Consider the following 24,096-nt stretch of genomic DNA (forward strand, 5'->3'; position numbering starts at 1 on the left):
TGTAAGTTCTTTGTACCGTGTATCTGTATTCGTAATCTCACCTAAACTCATTATTTAAAAATGTTATCTTCTCTATCACTTTCTGACACTAAATGTTTGGTTAATGTTTTTGGTCCTGATGTTTTTGAACTGATTCTTTTAGCTTTTGATTCTATGCTGGCTTCTGTAAGAAAACTTGCAGCCCACCAGTCCTTTGCTTGTGTGCTCAGGAATAAAATCACACAGATTTCATTTCAGCTTCCTATCATAATAAGCATGCATAGGATTGTAGTTTAAGTACTATGCATTATTTCCAGTGCTGAGAGGTATTGTCCCTACTTCGTTCTGGCGTAGGACTTCTTTTGTTTCTGGAGAGGAATGAGATGTGAGAAGAGCCAGAAGTTAGGTAAATCAGAAAAGGAAGCTGGATCCATTTGACATCACTCCTAGTGAAATTATAGTGGTTGGTGTTTGAAATTGCTGCAGGCTTGTGATTCTTAAAACCATGCTGGTGATGGTTTTAATACGGAAAAAACTACATTACATTTTGGTTAAATTTAATTTGAGATTGTTGTGAGGTGTGTGTTTTTTTTTATGAAGTTCGGAAAATACACTCCCTTCCATTACTTCAGAGTTCTGGTTGTCATGCAGATATGTGATTCTTTGTGACCTAAGGTGTTTAGGCTGTACCAGCTGAATAATAGAAGTAAAAGTAACCTCAGAGATAATCCAGCTCAGCCAGATACAATAGCATGGTTTCTTGGACTTTATCCACACCAATGATGCTCATTCATGCTTCTCTTAAATCTCCAGAGTGTTCCATAACTTCTTAAGAAAAATTATCCAAGAGTCTTGTCGCATTTGAAATACTAACAAATTTATTATGGCATAAGCTTTCATGGACTCAGGCATACTTTGTCAGCTTGAGTTCACAAAAGCTTATGCCATAATAAATCTGTTAATAAGGTGCCACACGATTATTTTGCAAGAGACTAATATGGCTACTCCTCTGGAAATTCTTCAGAAAACTTATTGCTGAATGCATATTGATATTGGCAGCTTCAAACATCAACCAGAAGTCTGTGAAACTGCAGTTTAAATACTTTTTTTTAAAGTTCAGTCCTATCTCTTGGTGCATGTAGCAACCATTCTCTGTTTCCTTTATGATAGCAGTTTTCAATAATCCAGAGAACTATCTTATTTCCCCTTAGGCTGCAATCTTCTACTTACTTACCTGGAAGTAAATCACATTGAACTCAATAGGACTTACTCCCAAGTAGGGAAAGGATTGAGCTGTATAATCTCTAAGCAAAACATGTCCAGTGTTGTTTTTTTTAGTACCTCCTGTGTTGTCATGACCTTCTAATGACTATCATATTTGTTTTCTGAATTGCTGAAGCATAAGTTAAATTAAAAGTTGGTAATGAAAACTGTGAACATTTCCTGTGAGGAAGACTGAAATCTGATCAGGGCTATAAGCTATGTGCACAACAGAGAAAAAAAGAAAATTCTGTACTTTGAATAAACTATGCAAATGAAGCAAACTGGTATAGGTCTACTTTGCATAGTTGTGAACCCAACACTAAGGCTTTCAAGGATTTATAATGTTTGCTAAAGAGAGAGAACATAGAAGCTGGGGATGGAGGGTGACATTAAAATTAGTAATAAGACGATAGTAGGAACATGATAAGGTTAATAATACAGTAGTTATAAGGAGGGGAGCATATGCAAAGAATTAGACCTCTCCTCATATCCATTCAGATTTCTGATGCTTCATCAGACAGTTAAACTTTTTATCAACCACCATGAAAGCTGGGAACTTGATCTGGTGTAAAAAAAAATTAAAACTGACCTTCTTTGCGGATCTGATGTATGTATAAAATAGCATGCAGCCCTTAATACATAGTTATTTGTACTTTTATGATTTGGTTAGCTAGCTGAAATAAATAAATAAATAAATAAATAAATAAAGTATGTATGTATATGATCACGTGTGCATACCTATCTCATTTTAAGCTTTTTAACTTGTAGAATATATTTTAAATTCTATTTTTCTTACACATTTCTGTTGTCAGTATCTGTTTAGGTATATCTGTTCCATGTAGCCTTTTAAATTTTGAGTTGTTTTTGGATTGTATTCAGGAGAATGCTACAGTAGATACTGGCCATCCTATTCCAATAGATTGAATTACATTAGATACATTTATCAAAGAACATTTGTGGGATGTGGGACCCCAGAATTTTCCATTCTTGTTCATTATGTTCCACAGTATTTCCAGGAAAAGTGCTTATAGGTTATGTTGGAATGCTTTCTCTAAGACTTCAAGTATGTCTCTTGACCCTACCAGGAACTCTACACCCTGTATTTGAAAACCATTGGAGTTCATTCAATTTTTAAAGAGACTTTCCTAGGTAGTATAGTATAGGCAAATTCACAAATATGGAAGGAAGACCTTCATGACTCTTACCTCACCATAAACTTTCAGAGTGCTTAGATGTGAGAGAGATATCAGAAGCAAGTGTAAGGAAAGAAAAATGGTTCAGAAGTGATAAGTCTGGCTGTTGCTAAAAATTGAATTTTCATATGTAAAGAATGCCAATGCAATAAATCTTGTCAATTTAATATCCAAACTAGATGAACATTGTTTCATTTTCACAAAAATGTTTATTATAATAGTTGTCATTATTGAGTTCCTTTACAGAACAACCATGTTAATGCAGTATAGCACTGAATTGATGCAGGCCTCCTAATAGCTGTTTCCAGGATTTTGTTTGAATAACTTTTGGGGTGTATGAGTAACCTACTACATCTAGTGTTGATCAAGTATCTCCATTCACTTCAGTAGCCTGCTGCTAGCATAAATGATTTAAGAATAATAGTCTAGATTGCTGCTAGTTTACTAAATCATAGTTTTTTGTAGTGCAATTTATGGGTGTCAGTCTTAGTCTTCAATTGTCTAAATATTTCATCTTGATAGATTAAAGGCATAGTTGGCTTGGCAGGTGGGTGAAATCTGCATGCCTTCCTCATGAGGGACTTGGATCTGGAAGTAACGATATTAAGCAATGGGCAAGCATTTAGTGGAATAGGTTTGTTTTTCTTAGGATGGTCAAAAGCCAGATTTCTACAATATGCTTTTTAAATTATTAAATATATGTAGCTAAATCTTACAATAAAAAAAATAGAATGGGAAGATAATTTTTACCCCATTATGACTCATTTAGACATAATTGAAAATTGTATATGGGTACTTTACCAATGAGCTCTTACACTTATCAGAGTATATTTAAATAGAGGTACATACCATGGTTTCTCTGGAAAGCTCGTGTACATACTGAGGGCTCTTTCTTTCTTTCTTTCTTTCTCTCTCTCTCTCTCTCTCTATGTATGTATGTATGTATTTGTAGGAGCATAGGAAGCTGCTTTATATCAAGTAAGGCCACTGGTCAGTCTTGCTCAGAATTGTCTACCAGTGACTGGCAACAGCTCTCCAGGGTTTCAGTCCGGAGGCTTTCCTAGCTTTGTCTGGAGATGCCAGGTTTAAACCCAGGACCTTTTGAATGCAAAGTGTGTATTCTGAGGTACAGTCTTCATGTATGATAAAAGGAAGCTACCTAAATTGTCAAGAATATCTCCTCTTGCTCTGCTAGCATTTAATAAGAGATCACTGGCATAATGTATCAGCATTGTTAATGTGGTCTGTGGCAGTGCACATTAGTTGAGTGAGTAGATTACATCATCTCCAGTGTCAGTGAAGCACAGTTGTGGAATGTTCAATAGCTTAGAAACCTATTACCTATTATATGTGAGAATGTATAAATAGGCAAGTTGGTCTGCAAATTTATAGATCATGTTTTTTCTTAACTAAGTTTAAAACACTTGCCAAGAACCCATTAATAACAATTTAAAAACTGTTTTCAATTGTTAATGGCAACAATTTTCAGCATTTTGTCTAGGGAGAGCTTTTGTGTTGCTTAGGAGTGCTAGAACATTATTTTATGGACTCCATTGCCCTAGCTGTTCAGACTTAGCAGAAAATTAACTTCTAGCCAAAGTGTAAGATTTTATACGTGTGTCTTGTGCTGATATCAAGTTGTTGAAGCAAGTTCTTTAAAGATGCAGTAGAAATAGACTATATAAATTCAGAAATACATTAGTGACAGAACTTTATGAATATGAAACTTTATATTACCTCTTCAATCAATTATTGAAGGAATGCAAAAGTGTATCTTCCCAGGGTGAAAAAACAGTCATGTAGGTTGGATTGTCCTGAAATCCATCATAATTATTGAATACTTATTAATTGGATGTTAGTCAATTAGATCGATATGTATTCAAATTAACATTGTTGAAGTTGGCTTTTTTCTCCTTTAAATTTACTGTGCTTCAGAGGTATAAGCTGTGATGCAATAGTCTGTATGCCCCCCATACTTTGCAGTTAGTTGTCAAGTAAGCTCACTTGACAGTGTTATTCCAAAGTGGAGAGGAGCAGGTTTATAAATTCTTGAAAATATTGTTAATGTTTAGCTTTTTAAAATATGATCCTGCAACAGCTGAGACTTTGTAAACATTCCCAGTGAGCTCTTGCTTTTAACATGAAGTGCTGCAGTAACAAACTTTGCATTAATGGATTATATTATGTTGAATCTGATTTTGGAGTGGGTCCTTCTAAAGGACATTGACATCAGTTCATTTTTGACTGTCCATTTGAATTATATGACTTGCACTTTTTCTTGACTAGCAAGGATTTGAAAGAATATGTGCTTTCCTTGTCTTCATTTCTGTAGGGTGTTTGTTGCCTGCTTAAAGTATTTCCAACATGCAAATGATAATTTTTGTTGTTGGAAATCTTACGCAAAAGGGAAGGGCTGTAGTTCGGTGGTAGAGCATCTGCTTTGCATGCAAAAGGTTCCAGGTTTAATCTCTAGTATCTCTGCGTAGGGCTGGAAGATACCGCTATGTGAAACCCTGAAGAGCCACTGCTAGTCAGTGTAGAGAATACTGAGCTTGATAGACCATTGGTCTCACTTGTCGTAACTCAGCTACCTGTGTTCTAATGTATAAAAATTAAATGGTCACACACTAAACCACATTTGGCCACAGCTTCTGAGTGTATGCACTCAGTATAAAAGATACATCTTGAATTGTCTCATAATCATTTGTATATATGTGTGCTTATGCATGTGCATGTACACCAATGTTATTACAGAGCAATCCAGGCATCTCTACTGCCGAGGACCTCTCCTTGTCCCCTTCCATGGGTCATTTTCCCTCTTAATAGCAAAGTGTTTATCCAAGGACTAAATGTGGAGCAGTTTACATGGATTTGTAAGTAAGCAAGTGACACAAAAATTACCACAAGGAGAAAAAGAAGCAAAACAAAGTGCAGGCACATAGGCAGCCTTCGTGCACTAATTTATATTATCCAATGTCCCTGAAGGCATAACATAAAAGGGCTCCCCCCCTTTCTTAAGATGCTCGCAACAGAGGGGCATCAACTCTGCTGCATCGGAGACTTAGGAAGTGACACAAGAGTTCAGGAATGGGCAACTTGTAGTAGAAGGTCAAGAGAAAAATTTTAGAGGTGCCATAGGTAGGATTTTCTTCATTCTTATGAGTCATATTGGTAAGGAGAAAGGAACTCTTTTCTCAGACCGGCTGTGATCCTGTAAGGTCTGTTGCCTTCTTGTTGCACCCGTCTCCCCCACATGTCTAGCATAAGGTGTCTGAATTATTTTGCTCATTATTTTTCTCTTGTCAACAAATGCTTCTCACATGGGTCATTTTGTTAGATTTGTTTTTATTTGCTACTTTCAGGCCGTAGTATAAGAGGATTTCCTTAGATGAGGCAGCTATGACTTAGCTACTGTTGAGACTTGCTAGCACATCTCTAGCCACTCCTGGAGCCATTGCCCATATGTAAGTGAAAAGTCTGAATGTAGGGCTTTTCCATCGAGCATCCTAGTGCAAATGCTGGGGGGGGGGTTGCCTTTCAATATTCTCAAATGCCATAGAAATAGTTCTGTGTGCCATATCTGGTGCATGGACTAAGCTGGAAGCAGAGGAAATATGTGATGTGTTGATTAGTACTTAGAGGGTTCTGCTCTGGAACCCCTTGGGTTAGACTCGACAGCTTTCATATTCTGTTTGTACTTGATGCTATGAGTTGTAGGAGGAATAGTTGAGTCTTAGCTGTTTTATCTCTTTAATACTGAAAATAAGAGTGCTAGAGTATATTTATATTGTGGAAGGAACTGTCGAATGCTGAAGAAAACAACAGACTTGAGAACTTAAAATGCCATGGGCTCCTTAACAAAACTTAATTCGGGTCATGAAGGCCTATCAGTTCTGGTACTTCATCTTTCCTTTCTGTTGGGGTTTAAGAGGGTATAGTGGGGAGTGTCTGCACATTTCACCAGAACCCCTCTGATACGGCAGAAATGAATGGAAGGGTCACTAAGTACTTTGTACCTCTCGAATCAGGGATGCTATAGGATGGGACACCCTATCTCTGATGCTGCTTTGAAATTATGCACATGCTGGGGTAGAAATTGCAGTAACATCTCTGTGCTGCATTGCGGGCCTCCTGGCTCAGTTGCACATCAGCAAAAAAGATCATATGGATCAGTTTCACATCAATGTGCCGTTGCTCTTAAAATGGATATGTATTTCTGCACTTGTATAACTTGGCCTAAGTGAATATTTATTTTTTTACTAAGTTCTCAACTGCTTGTTCTTTAAAAGTTAGCAATGGTATATTCCATTTGATATGTGATAAACTAATGTGTTTGATAGTTCCACTTCCTTATCTTTGAGGTTTCAAATGGCAGAATCAAAGCTGGTACATTGTACTTTTCAGGCTTAAGCTCATAGTAATGTAATAGCTATGTGTAGTCTATTGGTTAAATAGAACATTCATAAGTGCATGTGTTTCCGAAAAAAATAATGTTGTTGCAGTAAGAACCTCTTCACGTGTTTACTTAAAACAGTCTTCACAAGCCTGGTGCCCTCCATAGCAGTGCTGACTGGAGCTAATGGGACTTATAGTCCGAAACATCCGGAGAGCACCTGGTTAGTGGAGTCTGACTTAAAATGTTTTGCGTTGCCTCACTGTACCTTGCTATCAATTAAGCTTACAAAGCTTACAGCAGGGATGGAGAACTTGTTTCAGCCCGAGGGCCAGATTTGACTCTGCCCAACTTTCATAGGTCTGCATTCCAACCTCTGAAAGAAAAAAAGAAAAGTATCTACCTCTTTTCCCTCCCTCCATTGCCAAACACACTGCGCAAGGCATGCAACACACAGTATTCCGTACGTACCAAACAAACACTCAGCAACACACACAGAGAGTCACTTAGTCTCGCAGACTGGACATATAGACACACAGGCAGGGTGTGTGCACACACATACTCAGCATTTCCAACCCTTACTCTCCATTGCTAGGGTGAAGGTGAATGGAAAGCTCTCCCTCTTTCTTTCCTTTAAAGAGGATCTTTAAAGCACAGGCATCTTATCTCCCAATTATAGCATTAAATAGCAAAGTGCTAAGATGGGTTGGGCAATGGGAAATACTGCCTTTTATTTATAAGGAGGAGGCTGAAAGCTAATTTCTGATCTTAGTGCTATTGTGTTTAATGCCAAGATCATCCCTCTAACTTCTTTTTAAGGGTTAAGGGTTTTTAAGGTTAAGCCCTACAGTTTCTGATCTAATTAATAGATTCTAATAATCAGAATATAGTACAGGGGTCGCCAACCTTTTTGGGCCCATGAGCAGATTTGTAAATTAGATAAACTGTTGTTGGCACCACATGTGAAGGAAGTTGAAGTGGTGCGTCCGCTCTTAAAGAAAACATCATTAGATCCTTTAGATCTATCCAATTACCGCCCGGTTTCGAATCTTTTGTACCTGGGTAAGGTAATTGAGAGAGCGGTTGCTGAACAGCTTGGTAGGTTTCTGGAGGAAACATCGGCTTTGGATCCATTTCAGTCTGGCTTTCGCCCTGGTTATGGGACCGAGATGGCTCAGGTCGCCGTAACAGACGATCTCCGTAGACAGCTGGATCAAGGCGGGTCAGGACTTCTAGATTTGTCAGCAGCCTTCGACGTAGAACCCCTTATATGGAACCCCTTATATGGGATTTTGTATATAAATTTTCCCTCAGCTCTTTTTGCTGGCCCATGTTGGACCAGCATGGATAGTTTGGCCCTGGTGAATATTTGATGTTTTCTCCCCTTATGATCTTGATTTATGGGCTACCACTAAAATGAGGCTGCATTTTAAGCTATATTTTAAGCTGTATTTTAATCTACTTTGTTTGTTTGTTTTAATGTAGTCACAACTCTCCCCTCCCCTGGTGTAGCAACCCTAAAATTTGTCCTGTGCCACAGTTAAGCCTGGGGGTAAAGCATTCCATTGTTTTATTTCAAGCCTAATTTCAGTTGGGGGATGGGGTCCTGTGAGCATCAAAGAAAGCCTCCATGGGCACTTGTGTATCTATGAGCATCCATATTGCTGACCCATGATATAATACATGTGCCAGTTGAGCCATTAGTCATGGTAAGGTGACTAATGACATGGGATGATTGGCAGGTAGGTGGGACTTGCTCAGACAGACCTGGTTGGCCAGATTAAGATTAAAAATATATTTTCTAGAAGTAGTGAAACAATGTAAACAGAACATGAAAATGAGTAGAAAATATCTACAAAAATACCTTACATTATACCTCATCTTGCTAAATCGCTGAAAATCCCTTTTCTGAAGACTAATAAAGAAGTGCCTATACATATTGATAGAGAGTGCATTCCATAGCCAGCGGTTACAGATTTAGGTTACAATTTGGGACACAAAATGAATATATGTACACTTATGTTTGTAGTATCTCTTCAGTCATCTGCATGTAGCAGAGAATTGTGTGTGTGTGGTGAGATAGGTATGTTTAGCTATTTTAGTGGCACTCCTGATCTTTAATATAAGTTTCTTAACTGAGTGAAATTAACCATTTGTGACACATTCAAAACCACTAACAGGTATACCCGCGTTAAGGCAGCCAGTCATCTTTGGTACTTTACATGTGGTAAAGCTTTAAAATAAAATGAGAAGTAGCAGGTTATAGCAAAGGTCTGTGGTGAGTGAAGTGATCTTATGTTGGAAACAGTTTTCTGACTTCATCTGCATAAAAAGTTAAACTGAGCTACCTATAGTAGTTGTGGAGTTTTATTTGGGGACATATAAATATATTAGGTAAGGGGTTGCCAATGTAGTGCCCACCACTAAGGCCTCCACTGGTACCCATGGGCAGGGCCCCAGACTTTGAGCTTTCATTAAAAAAAAGTAAGTCTCTAGCCCTCTAGAAAGAAAGCTGTGAAGCCAAAAGTGGAGGTACCTTTCCAAGTATTTGCTAAATACGTGCCCCCATACCTTTACATACACACCTCAAACCAGCAGTGATGGTAGTGTTATAGCAGGTCCCATTCATATGTGAAGACTTCAGAAGGTTAAACTTGTTTAAATAGGCTTACATTTTTTTCAGAAAAGTGACAAGTTTTGAGAACAATATGGTTTCCCATGTCCTTGGCTCATTTTATCATAAAGATTTCCTTGATATTATTGCATTACTGTGATGTTTGTATACATATTTTATAACTGATGTTGGCCAAACCATTGCTTTGAGGTTTCATTTCTGGATGGTAGCACAGCTTACCTGGTATATGCAAATTTACAGGAGGAAGAGTTACATTTTGTTAGAGGGAAAATAAGAGAAACTAACAAGGACTGTAAATGTAGAATAAATAATTAAATTCTGGAAATCATGGGTTGTATCCATCTGTGTTGCACAGATTGGGGGGGGGGGCGGTGGACAAATAGTGAAAAATTGCTTCCATCCCTTTTCTTACAACGGAAGCTTTATTGTCAGTTGAGCAATGCTGTTGAATACATGCAACCCCTTATCTACACGTCTAAATGACGTAAATTGTTGGCAAACTAGTTTGAAAAGCAGGATATAAACAACTTAAATAAAAATCAAGTTATTGAGAGTTTTTCTCTCTGGCTAAAAAGAATGTAAATCCTGTTTAGAACTCCTTAAGCTGAGTTTGGGCAGCTGCTAGTGCTGGGCCTGAAGCTTCAGCTTCTCAAGCAGAGAGCACAAATTCTTACTCAAGTGTGACATGGACATCATAGAGCTCCTTCAACTCTCTCTGATAATAGCAAGCCCTTCTGCTTAAGAAACATCAGGGAACTTCCTGCTATAAGGTGTATTCTGGTTGTGACTTCTGTAGCAGTCTTACATTAAGGAAGTTAGTTTTGGTGCATGAGTGCCATAGAAAAGTACGTTACTTATTGAAATGTTTGGTACAATAGAGGAGACGGTAGCTGTGTGGTTAGCCAGCCACCTACTTGGTTGGCTCAAGTAGATTAGTGAGTGTCAGCTTCCCTGCACCCCTTAACCCTGTAAAGCAGGGAGAGGTAGCTACAATTGTGCTGCAGCATTCTTCCAGCACACTGGGAAAAATAATGCTGCAGTGCTGTTATTTTTGCCTATGTCACTTGGGAGGGGGGTAGCAGAGCAGAGGGAAGAGCCAGTATGTACAGTAGCAGTTAATATCGCAGCACTCTGCTATGATACTAACTTGACTCCTGATGGCCAGGTACTGCAGAAGGAAAGGAGACCTGGCTGGAAGGAGTGATGAAGTACTATTGGAGCAGTATGTTGGCGGCAAAAGACTGAGAGATGAAGCTGCAGCAGTGATGCCCCAGTATTCCATCGCTGCAAAAAGTGTTGTGGAGATGGGAGGGAAGTGTATTTTTCCTAAGCTATTTGTAAGGTTATTATAGAATAATGTGGAAAACAAAATAAAATGCACAATATAGAAAGGAAGAAATTGTGGTTTTATTAAAGATTTTCAGAGTCAACTGAAATAAAGAAGGATTCTGGGTAACTGCAAATTAATGAGACCATTGAAACTGTTCTCTTGAGGTACAACAACTGTAGTTCTTGGCCTCATTATGCCTTTCTGTAGCAACATTTTGCTTCTTATTCTGAAAATGTTTATAGAGCTATCACTTAAGAGAACTGGAATATGGCTTGTACGTATGACATATTATTTTGTAACTTGTAATAATTGCTTTTTTAAAAAGTGGTATATTAGCAGTGCAGCAAATAACAGACTTTCATTTATATGCATGTGACTAAATGCTGTAGGCTTCACTTCCATGCACACTTATCTGGTGGGATTATTGATTGTGTATATGATGGTTGGTAGTGAATCTCCTTGACATAAGGTGCATTACTGTATTTTTAAATAAACACGTCTTCTGCACAACTCTTCAAATAGCTACCATACTTAATCTTTGGGAAACTAAGCGTGCCTACGGGATGCATATAAGGTGCAGATCTGGAGGAAGAGGCTGAGTAGAATTCACAGCAGTCTTGCCACTCAAGCTAAGCGCCAAATTATAAATTACTCAGGAGGTCTACTATTGGCTCTCCCAATGTTTTCTTTACAAATGAAATGCCATAATGGTTTGTCCATTTGATTATAGCAGTGTGTGCATTTAACAATTCCGCATGCCACTAAGCCTTCCAAAATGAATGTCCCAATTTAGATTGCTCCTCCCCAAGCACCCCTGCTGAGGTAGAGAGGAAAATGAAGTAACATGCAGTTTTGCCCTTATAGGCTTACAATTTCTAAAGATACAGGCCTCTATCTAGCATCCAGATTATTTCTTTCCTCAGGGGAAAAAAGGCAGTAGAGACTAATTAGTATTATTCTAGATACTCCGGTATCTCCTCTTCCTCATTCTCCAAGGACTTTCCGCTTTACATGAAAACAAATTACAGCATCGTTCAATAGAGATAGAGAGTGTAGATTCTAACTGACATGTAAAGAAGATGCTATTTCTTATGGCTGCTGCAAAAATTGGTTAGTTTTATAGGTCTTGAGTTCATAGTCTACATGTAGTATTATCAAGTTCTTCATCACCTTTGCTGCCGTTCTGGTCAGACACTTGTTGTAGAATAATGGGGTAACAGTCTACCAGTAAGAACAGAACTGAATCATCCCCACCAAATGCTCCTTTCAGTTGCAAAAAATATAAAAAAAAATCAAAGCAATGGAAAGAACCCAGCTTGATCTATCTTAGAAGGACACAGAAATAAAAGGGAATGGTTTTGTTTATGTAATGGAGAAAATGTGCTTCCCTGCTGGAAAATTAACTTTAAGATGAGTGTTCAACCTGATAACTGGATTCCATCCAGTTACTCTGCCTGTAACCATCTGATCTCCTTATTTCAGCTTAATACTAATATGAGGTCTTTGTCTCCGGCTTCATGTTGTTCTGAAGGCAGCCCTGTTTAGGGAAGTTTTTAATGTTTTAAGTTTTATTCTGTTTTTAGTGTTCTGTTGGTAGCCGCCCAGAGTAGACGGGGAAACCCAGTCAGATAGGTGGGGTATAAATAATAAAATTGTTTATTATTATAATTTTTATTAAATTTCTTGTATCCTGGGCTTTAACTTTTCTCCTCAGACACATTCTGATTCTCAAAAGTCCAGAAAGCATCAAAGACTTTCAAAATTATGCAAAGAGCATCAAGAGAGCCAGGTCTTGGTGTTCTAACATTTTTTCTTTAGGGGAGAAAAACTATGAGACTGTATGGCATTCTACAAATTGAAAACAACCGACAGACCTTTGCTGCAATCCTATATATTTATAGGATTGAGCTGGGAATAAGCTCAACTGAACATACTGTAACTTCTTGCTGGGGTGGGGGGACGGACATGTATAGAATTGCTCTGTAAGAATGCTCCCATCCCCTAATGCATTCACACAGATCTAGCAAGGGGATTTGCCTGATTTGTGTTGTTCTTATTGAACTGGTTGGTTGTGTCTTTTGATGGGAGATACACCAAAGCTAGTTGCACATGATTACAAACTAGAATGTACCTGTGAGTCTTACTTCCTGAGTGGTTTGGGCTGCTGCTGCTGCTGCTGCTGCTGCTGCTGCTGCTGCTGATTTTATTATTATTATTAGAATTTATATACCACTCTAGACCCAGAGGTCTCAGGTCAGTTCACAGAAAAAAATCAAAATATAAAATCACAAAATACATAATCAGAATAAAAACAACAACCCAATAATCCCCCCCACACATTTTAAAAGCATATAAAGCACACAGCACTTTGGCCCTCTTGGAAACATGGTTACTTATTTTGTAGATATTGTTGTAGGTTGGGGTGACCCCCCCCCAAACCCTAGAAAATAATAAATGGTAAGATTTTGACTATTTGGGATATGATGGGGAAATACAAGCAGCATAGGAATTCCTCGGCAAGCCTGTGCAAAATGATGTGGCCAAGCTAAGGCCATTGTCAATGCAAGAGAACTGTCTTTCCCTCCTGCCCTGAGGCGTGAACAGACATAGGGGATTTGGAAAGTTGCCAGGGTAAGTGGGCATGATGTCATAGGAAGAGTGGGGCCTTTGGCATGAAGCTTTTGCTGAAAAAAGCACAGAACAATCTTGGTTAGCTGGCTGAAGGCAGTTAAGGAGTGATTCCTTGGACTCCAGGGCTGCACTGCTGTGGGGAGCAAGCCCCTCTTAAGATGACCATGTGGTAAGATAGATCTGGATTCCCCCCATCTAAATTCAGGTGTAAATATGTAAATAAATCATATTTATTAAAGCTATGACAGCCTCTGCCACATCTTCAGTTCTCCAAAGGAACACAAGACTCTGGTTGAGGGCCAAGACCCCTAGAATCCTGTGCACGGCTTGCAGGGATTGGGGTGGCCTGTAACAATATTAACACTTGAGCATGTATGGTACTAATGAATTGATATCTTCACACAAAGATGGAGAAATTAAAAAACAGCCACATTTAAATTTCCTTTGTGAAAGCACTGATACAGCTTAGTGCTGATTTTACTCTGCCTAATGCTTATTTGGCTCATCATCAAACTGGAATTTCCATGAAAGTGGCATCTTTTGTGTGGTTGGTGATATCTGTCAAGTTTTGTGCCTTGGTGTTTGAACTAGTAAAAGAATGCCTGCCACCTGTTGATCAGCTTTAGGATTTGAATTGCTTTTTCGGTACAGCCAATGCTAAATTACTGGGATGAAGTACAGAAGACCTGTCACCTTTTTAAAAAAGCTATAATTCCTTCAATTCAGTTTTGTTGAGTTTTATTACTAGAGATTAACAAAGCTACAGCACATATTGTTAGCCCAAATTAAACATTACATTTTAGATTCTTCTAGAGAAGAACTGTTCCCTCTTAGAATGGGGAGAACATGTGGGTGGTGGTCTGAGTCCCCATTTTTTGGATCTTAACACAGAATTATTATTAGATAATACTTCCTACTGAAACAGCTGTAGACATTTAGGGTGAGATGTCTTCGTCAACTTAGCATTACTACCTGGCATGAGTCTTGGTTTTGGAGTGCAGGATTTAGGGTGCAAGAAAAGGAATTACAGTAGTACCTCCTGTTACGTAACCCTCTGGTTGGGTTCTTCAGGATGCGAAAACGGCAAACCCGGAAGTATTTGACCAGGTTTCGCCCCACACGCATGCACAGAAGCGGTCCTCAGGTTGCAGAAACCTCGGGATCCAACCGAACCTCCAGAATGAAACCTGTCCACAACCATGTACCATTGTACATAAAACCATTGAAGTTGCCATGTTTGGATGCATGTACAAAATTAAACTGGGATTTGAATATGCTTGTTCCAAGGGGCAAATTATATTTCTGTTCACACATACTCATCTTAAAGCTACATCCTGCTTCAAAAAAAATATTTGATCTGATCTGCTCAGTCCATCTAACCTTTATATTATGCAAAATCATCTTCTAAAGGAGCCTCAGCTATTCAGCACCCCAGGAAAATCAGCTTCATGATGTCACGGTGTGCTTTTAGACTATGCTGCTTGATAAAGGTTGAGAAGGCATGGGAACAGTTGCTGGTCAGTGCTTTAGTACTACTGAATCCTGTGTACTTACCGTACTCAGATATGATCAGAAGAGAAACCAAGCTGATAGTTTTCATAATAAACGGTCTAATGTTTTTTCATCTTGCAGATGTTCTAAAGCAAGGCTGCAAGCATATTTCTTTTCTGCAGATAATTGCATTTAGTGATACAGACCCTATGAAATGTACTGTAATAAATTACTACTTCAGATATTACAGAACCTCTTGTCTTTGCATTTAAAGAACCATCTAGGCACAAAACTGACAAGTAATATGGGAGATAGTAAAGTTTTCACCACCTAGGGAGTTTTCTTGTACCATTCTAATGTATTAGGGCAGTTCTCAAAATTTTTATTTATTTCTTTAATTTCTATACTGCCCTATACCCGAAGGTCTCAGGGCATGAATTCAAATCTGAAACTAATACTGTTAGTTTGGGAACAAGTGGGAGGAGGCAGAAATGGACATAACAAAACACCACTGTGAATTGTTGCACAATGTTTTCCAGAGATCCACAACCAATAACACCACATTAAGTGAGATAAGCTCTTAGATGTAGCATAGCCATGCCCGGTACAGTTAGAAGCCCAAATAGATATTTCTTGAGTTAAGGAGGCTTGCTGTGCCAGTGCTTTAAGAATCTGCTCCAAGAAAAATGCATATATTAAGTTAAATTAACTGGACCCTTTTTTATATTGTAATCAGATACTACAATCAGACATGCTGGCTAAACAAGAAATAGTCATTTGATGTAATACTGCACAAATGCTTTCAGTTCCCGTGTGTTTTGCTTATGCTATGAAAAAGTTCTGAATAACAGCCAGGCTTTATATTTCCAGAAATGGGGATCAGCCATTGCCTGTGTATCTCGGGATTCTAGGTGCAACCTGATACCTGCGGTACCTAGCTGCAAGTAATCGGCATTTTATGGAATCATAGGATCATAGAATTGTAGAGTTATATTGGAGCTAAAATATCCACCTTAAGTTTCATATTTATTTTAAAATTCCCCTGCCCCGGTCTTTCTCATCCCCTGCCTTATGTAATAGCTAACCTGACAGATAAGAGAACTTCTGGAAAATTATTCTGTGAGATTTTTGTTGGTCCTAATAAAAAGTATTGCCCAACAGTGGATTTTGGAGTTTTAACTGTTGAAAATAATGTAAATTGCATTAGAAAGAATGTAACTGAATTGCTTCCACTGTCTTGTTATGGATGAGTCATGTCTTTTTCTTTTCATTGCCTTACACATGACTCTGAAGCTTCAATTTGTAGTGTATTTTGAGACATAAAATGTCTTCACACAGAGAGAGGTTTGGAATTTTGTAAAGCAGAAAAGGAAAATCATTTGCAAAAGCTGAGCAGCTATACTGAAAGTACCTGCTAGAAACTCCACAGATACAGTCTATGTACTGACGTCACCAACGTATGATCTCAGTACTGTGCTTTCATTGGCTGAAGTGCTATTTCCTTTCAGAGTCCAGTTTCTCAAATCCCAATCAGAGTTAGCTGAATTCTGAATGCAGGTTGGTCGGTGGTGCTGGCTTAGAGTGGGAGTAGGGTTACTAATAAGCAGGCTTTCGAGAAACCATTCCACTGTGAGAAATGGTGTTTATCTTTGCCTTTGTGAGAAATTGTGTAACTTAGCAGTGCATACCAGCTAGCTATTGAAGGCATAGATCTGATCATGCTTATGTACAAATACAGAAGAAAGGTTTTGTTGATTCACTCACTTTTTAATCTTGAGGAAATGGCTAAACATAGTTTTTTGAACTGCCATTAGTAGCTGTTTCTGCTTCAGTGAACAAATAAAATCTGAGCCTTCTGCGAAATCAGGATTTTCTTTTCTTTTTGCATAAATATGGTTTGGGGTAATTCAGGGGAAGTGCAACTTGCTTGACAAAGACTCTCCTCCCTGGAAGATTGAATATCAAACATAATTTTATGGAGGAAAAGGCTAAAAGCAATATTTTGAAAAATGAAAGCTGGGTTTTCTAGGATTCTATCAAGAGCACACAAGAGGCAGAAAATAACTTAGAGGAGTAAAAGGTGCCCTTTAATTTGTTAGTGCAATTCAACACTAAGTTTTCTAGGTGATTTGGTAGCTGTTGTATTGCTTCAGTGAAACATGGGAAAATCCTCATTTTCATAGTGGACTGTTTTAAGTCTTTATCATTTTATTCCCCTCTCCACAGTAACACATTAAATTATGTTATGCTTGGTGGCTGTAAAATTAAATTTGGGAGCTTATTCTAAAGTCCATGTGCCTATGTACATCCTTACATAATGTTATTTTGGAATTATTTGAATTTCCTTTTTGTATTTTGTTTATACTATAAACCACCTTGTGTGCATTATATCCCAAAAGGCAGCCTATAACAGTGTTTCCCAACCTTTTTTGGGCAAAGGCACACTTGTTTCATGAAAAAAATCTCGAGGCACACCACCATTACAGCCCCGTGACGTCAGCGCGCAGTGTCACGCCGGGAGGGACGCACGAAAGTGTAAGTTTCAATTTTTTCCCCTCCCCCTTGCCTTCCTTCTGTGCCAACCGCCAAAAAGCCAAGAAAAAAGCCAAGACTTTAGGGCAGCAGGTCGACACGGAAGAAGCTCCTACCTAAGGACAGGTGCGACGGCCATGTCCTCTTCTGCCACACTTGACAGCCCTGCCTCACGGTCGTGACTCCCACCCTGATTTCTCCATGCAGGTCGAGCGGCACAGGCAGCCCAATGTGTCCAGCCCAGACACAAGCCCCGCTTCCCCACTCTAGATCCTGAATGCGACCAAGTGCTCTGGACTCCCGAGCAGGGTGGGAAAGAGGACTCGCATCTGGTAGCCTCCGGGCTCCTCGCCTGCTCGAGGGATGGCATTGCAGGCAAGCTGCCGGCCGTCGCCATCGCCGCCCCCTCATGCGAGTGGACCTGCCCGGAGTGGTGGGCCGGGGGAGGCTCGCTCTCTGTGGGGATGTGGCCCGCACGTGCGGCCCCGCTTCCTCCTGCCCAGGGCTGAGCTCCTTACCCGCGATCTCGGTCTCGCGCACGCGGATCCCACTTATTCCGAAGCTCGCGCCACTAGCCGGGGCTCTCACACCGTGCCAGGGCGAGGCGGCGCGGCCCACTGATGTCATCGCGGCTCGCCGCTGCCCTCGACTTCCCTGTTCCCTCCCCTCCCTCGGGTCGCCGTGGTTACCGAGGACTGCAAGCTGCTCGGGCGAGCGTGGGGCATTAAGTGGGAGAAGGAAAATTAAAATTAAAACTCGCCTGAAGGCCGCCTCTCCGGATATGAAGCTATCTTTCGAATTTTTTAATTTTTCCCTCGGCACACCAGGCAACGTCTCGCGGCACACTAGTGTGCCACGGAACACCGGTTGGGAAACACTGGCCTATAAAACCAATACTAAATAAAAAATCAACCGTTATGCTCCTGCATCTCTAGCACTGTTTTAATACTGTCACTTAATTCTGTAATTTACTATTATGCTAGTACTGTTGGAACAGGTGTGGATAGTTCCTGCAAGTGACCAAAGTGACTTGTTAAATCAGAAAATTAAATACTTCACCAATTATGCTTTATAGGATGAATGATTTGCATTTTTATATTGCAGCTTCGTTCCAAATGGATACTAATTTACCAAGCAGATGCTGATTGACCATAGAAGCTGTTGTGTTGTATTTGCTGTACAAATAATATCAAAAGGTACTTATGCCTTATAAATGTGAGGACCTAGTGCCAGTCTTGAGGTACCTTCATGGGACTGTTCCATCTTTCCATGAATAGTACCAGTGATTTTAAGAGAGCTTTCAATGTAGCAAATAAATTAAGACATTTTAATGTTAAGAAAATATAAGCCTTTTGCAACCAGTTCCTAGAGCAGTTTCCCACTCATTTTCAACAAGATACATTCCTTTATAAACAAGTATTTTTCAAGTGCAGAATCATTTCTCATTCTTTCCCTGTGGTATTCCCCACCGCCTTGCTTTGTGGTGTACAGACCACTAAAAAATGGAGGAGGTTTTGAGGTTCCTCCCACCCCCAATATACAAAATAAGTCTTACTTTGCCTTATTTTGTCTAATGTCTCTTTAAGTTCTTAATATTTAGGATTGGTCTTCTTTCTGCCCTTGTAGGTAGGAAGGCATTCAGCACTGGTTTGGGTCCACCACCAAGGGTGAAAGGCTTTTTCTGAGAGGCAGAAACTTCCTGCCAGTCCCTGCTGTTATCCTGTAGAGCTTAGAGAAAAATAGGAATACGACAAAGCAAAAATGTGTGGTCCTTGTATTTCCTACTTCCAGTAAAATGGCAATTTGGTAATTCCGAGCTAGAAAAGGTCTTGGTGAAGCAGTGACCTCGTGACCAACTGTCCATGTAGACTACCCAGTCTGTTTGGTTTGGTGTTTGTTTTTTTAAAAAGTATAGGGAAATATTTCAGAGTCCCATGATGTGTAGTTTACACTTTGGTTCAATATGTTTGTATTCTGTTCAACAAAATAGGGATGTACTTTTAGGTGCCCTGGTGGGACATTTTAATTTGGAAATATAGGGAATGCTTCCCTTCTGATTGTCAGCAGCATTTGTTATTGTGGACCATAATATCTTACTGCATCATCTGGAACATCTAGTAGATGTTGGCATCTCACTGATTTCACTCTGTGTCATTTTGTTAGAACAATCCCAGATGGTGGTTAGTATAGAAGCCAGCCCATCCTCTGGGAGATGTAATAGTGGGTTCCATTGGCATCAGTTTTATCACCTATATTACTTAATATATCTATAAAGCCACCAGGAGAGATAATGCAGAACTTTGTGGTTAGGTATAATCAATATACTGCTGTCACTACATCAAGCTTTATTCTTCTTTAAGCAACTTCTCTGAATTGGTTGGTGGAAGCTCTCTTAAGGTAGATGACAAGTTAACAAGCAAAAGTTGAATCAAGACAAGGTGGAGATTATGTTGACTGGGAGGCTTGAGGCTCTGAGAGTGTGAAGTGTACCTATTATCAGTAGTATTATTTGTTGCTTTATTGGAGCAGATATGCATCTTGAATCAATTCCTTCCCATGGAAAAGCAGTGTCCTTTCCAACCACCCCCAGTTGCATCTGATATGCTGCTGTTATGCTTTTTTAGTGGAGGTAGAGAACTTGCACCAAGTTATCTATACCTTTGTAATTTCCAGGATTCACTACTGCTGTGTGCCATAAGTGGGGTTGCTGAAGACTATTCAAATACTGTACTGCAGTTAGTACAGAATGTCATATGCCTGCCTGTTTGTGGGGGATGGCAGATGGAAACATAATTAACTCTATTTTGCCAGTTGCACTGCTGCTGTTGAAGTTCTTGGCCCAATTTCATATGCTGATTTTTGAATTTATGTATTTATAAATGTATTTGCCGTTATTGGTTGCAGCTGGAGAAAGAAGGGTTAACTGCCTAATTGTTGCATGGGTGATTTTCCTAAAGGGTGCACCTGGAAAGGGAAAAATTAACTCTGTCTTCCCAAGCTGCAAACTCCTCAAGCTCACCCTCCAGCAATTGGACTTGAAAAAGACCACTCCATATTAGAGCCCATTAACTTTTTAAGATCTTCATTGAGAACTTCCCTGTTGCTCTCCTACCAGGGAGGTTATTTGTTAATGGTAAACAGAGTGTTATTTGGGCTGCACCAGCTTTGTGAAATGAATGAACACACCACCACCACATATCATTTTTCTTCCTTCCTTGCCTTTAGATGCAAGTCCCATTTGTTTGGGAATATTAGATGGGGGAAGGAATTTGATTTGGTTTTGATGTTCACTTTGAATGAAATGGTTTTAAATTGAAGTTGTCAGTGGCCTTAAGCAATTGTAGAAAGGTAAGATATAAATATTTGAAATTAAGAAATAACTTGTGTCACAGTCCAGATATCTGTAATGTCCAAGTCAAACAGTGTGGAGTAAGGGAGATTGACTGAACTAAACCATTATTTGTGTGCTGCTTGTCATTTAGGCCATCTTTCCATTCTTCCACATGGAGTACTTAGCACATCAGGCTTGTACACAAATATCTTATTCGAGTTTCTGAGTGTGCATAAACTGCACAAATAAGCCTGAGTTGCTAGGTGCTCTGTAAAGTGGAGCAGAAAGCCTTAGGTTGCCTTCTGTTCAGCTTGTGCATCTAGCGGAAATGCAGCATTGCAAGAGCAACATGGAGTGATCCTCCAAAAGGTCTAGCACTCTCCTCTCCATATGTGTGTGTTCAGATTAACTGTTGGCAGGTGTACCTGGCCTTCTGAAAATGCCCAGCTACACACAGGTCCACTCCTGAGTTATTCACAAGCTGCCAGGAACTCGGGAAGGACTCTCAAACATGTGAAGGGGATGAGCCGTACACAGCCAGTCTCATCCTCAGGCAGAATGAAATACTTAACCCCAGGCAGCAGGGGCAGGAAATGGCAGCCTGCCCTCCAGCTCCTATGCTGGCATTCTGTCCTGAGGTGCAATGGAGGCTCCACTTTTGTTATTCTTGAAATGAATTATTATTATTTATTAATTTGTACTCCGCCCATCTGGCTGGACCTCCCCAGCCATTCTGGGAGGCTTCCAACAAAGATTAAAAATATATTAAAATGTCACACATTAAAAACTTCCCTGAACAGGGCTGCCTTCAGATGTCTTCTAAATGTCAGGTAGTTGTTTATCTCTTTGACATCTGATGGGAGGGCGTTCCACAGGGCGGGCACCACTACTGAGAAGGCCCTCTGCCTGGTTCCCTGTAGCCTTGCTTCTCACAGTGAGGGAACCACCAGAAGGCCCTTGGCGCTGGACCTCAGCATCCAGGCAGAACGATGGGGGTGGAGACGCTCCTTCAGGTATACTAGGCCGAGGCCGTTTAGGGCTTTAAAGGTCAACACCAACACTTTGAATTGCGCTTGGAAACGTACTGGGAGCCAATGTAGGTTATGTGGTCTTGGCGGCTGCCCCCAGTCACCAGTCTAGCTGCCTTGTTCTGGATTAGTTGTAGTTTCCGGGTCACCTTCAAAGGTAGCCCCACGTAGAGCACATTACAATAGTCCAAGTGGGAGATAACCAAAGCATGCACCACTCCGGCGAGACAGTCTGAAAAGCAATATATAAATTATTTTAATAGTGAATAAAGAAATATTTGCAAGCTGACCTATGTGTAACAAAAACTAAATCTCACTGACAAATTTAACAACTCTAAAACTGAACTGGCCCCTCAGGGTAGAACTGCATGATTCAGGGGTGCTCTGTTAGGGTGCTGATTGTATTTGGTGCTGACTGTTGGATGACTCTGTCTCCCCCCTCTTTGAATTGTCAGAATAAGTCAATCTAGTGGGTGTCAGCACCCCTAAATGAGAGGTAGTATTGGGGTTATAGTACCCCAGGTGAGAGGCAGAGTAGGCTGCCTGAGATTTACCCCTCCTTTCCTCTGCCTTCCCCTATGTAGTTTTCTTTCTTTGTGTACTGGTTGGTTGATTGCTATATGTTGAATGTTCTGGCTTTTGCTAGAACTCTTATTAAGGTGGCTTCCTTACTATCTGCAGGGTTTTGCCCAAAGAGTAGCACTGAGAGAGTAAGCTTTGGCCCCTGGTGTTTAACAATCTTGTGCTGGCTTAGGGTGCCTTCTAAGCCCTGGCTGGGGAGACACACCCACATAGGACCACTGTCCAGCACAGGAAAGTCACAGCTTCTAGATCAGTCATACCTCCCATTCTCAACATCTGTCTTGTCTAGATTTGGCTTCAGTTTATTAATCATTATTCAGTCCATTACAGATGCCAGGAATCCACTCAACCAGCTCACCTTGTTTTTCTGGAAAAGGAGGAATAGAACTGAGTGACATTGGCATACTGATAAGCTCAACTCCAAATCCTTTGATAAAATCTCCAGTAGCTCTGAATATATATTTAAAGGGTATGGAGAACAAGGCTAAACCATACAGCACTCCCTAGCATAGGTCTAGCCAATGTGGTGTCCTCTAGATGTTATTAGACTACAACCACAATCAGCCCCAGCCAGCAGGTCCAGGGATCAGGGATGATGCAATCTGCTGTTCAACTGCATCTGGAGGACACCATATTGGCCAGCCCTGCCCTAGCGCAACTAAAGGGCAGGGGTCCTGACCCAAGCACTACCTTCTGAGGTCTACCCAACCAAGAGTGGAACCAAGATGCAATCCTCCTATCATGCATCCTTGGTAGACGATATCATCCATACCATCTTTCTTGATTATCAAAAACGGCATATAGGTCCAAGAGAATTAAAAGGTTTTAGTCTCTACATGTAGCTCCCAGCATAGGTTCTCCACCAGGGTAAGAGCAGCAGTTTCAGACACAGGGATTTGTAGATTTGCTCTAGCCTCTCAGGAGAACACATATGTGCAAACTCTTCAAGCAAGATGTGCATATATAGCACCTTCATAATTATATGCATGTGGTATATGTTCTTAATACATATGTGTGTGAAGCAGTCTGTTATTCTTTTGTTGATGCAATCTGATATCTCTGATGTTCTTTAAAAAATCTCATGTAAACTTGAAGAATAATTCTTAATCTTGATACTTTTTTTCACTTGCAGTCTCAAGTCTGTAGTGTAGTAACAGGCAATGTTTTGAGGATGTTGCTAGGTCCAGTAGATAATTCATTAAAATATTCTTCCTGCACACTTTTTTCCACAGTGTTGAGAAAGAATAGACCTTTAGAAAACTGAACAGTATGTGAGAAAAAATGTGGATTGATACTTTTTTACAAATGAAGAAACAATATTTGGTACATCATAGTACTTTGACACAAATTGAAGTCCTGACACTTTGTCAGTAGTCCAGTGGCTTTTATGGCATGAAACTGCAGTGCAACATAAATTGCCAGGGTGGCTACACAGACATATAAAGCCAATCCAAAAATGCCCTGGTCTTTGCAAGCATAGCCTTAGGCTAATTTTCAGTAAAATAGATTAGAGCATGGCCAGTCAAGGGTCACGGGCTGGAATTTGGATTATGTCCTATTCTCCTTATATATTTTGGAGGGCCAGTCTTCTCTGGATGCAGAACATGGCAGTATGTTGCTGTAGTTTGAAAAAAGTAGGATGTGTTCCTGAAGCACTTCACAGTCAACTTCAGAATTGTTGCCAAGCAACAAAATGTGTTACTTTCCA

The 24,096-nt window shown here is 39.9% G+C and overlaps 1 protein-coding gene across 6 annotated transcripts in view; it reads left to right on the top strand.

Moving 5' to 3' along the window:
- LOC309534522 (phosphatidylinositol 3-kinase regulatory subunit gamma) overlaps positions 1 to 24,096 on the top strand; it is a 246,006-nt gene that overhangs the window by 197,293 nt on the left and 24,617 nt on the right. The window lies entirely within an intron of this gene.

Source organism: Podarcis vaucheri (genome assembly GCF_965113315.1).
Source record: "Podarcis vaucheri genome assembly, chromosome: 6".
NCBI lineage: Eukaryota > Metazoa > Chordata > Lepidosauria > Squamata > Lacertidae > Podarcis > Podarcis vaucheri.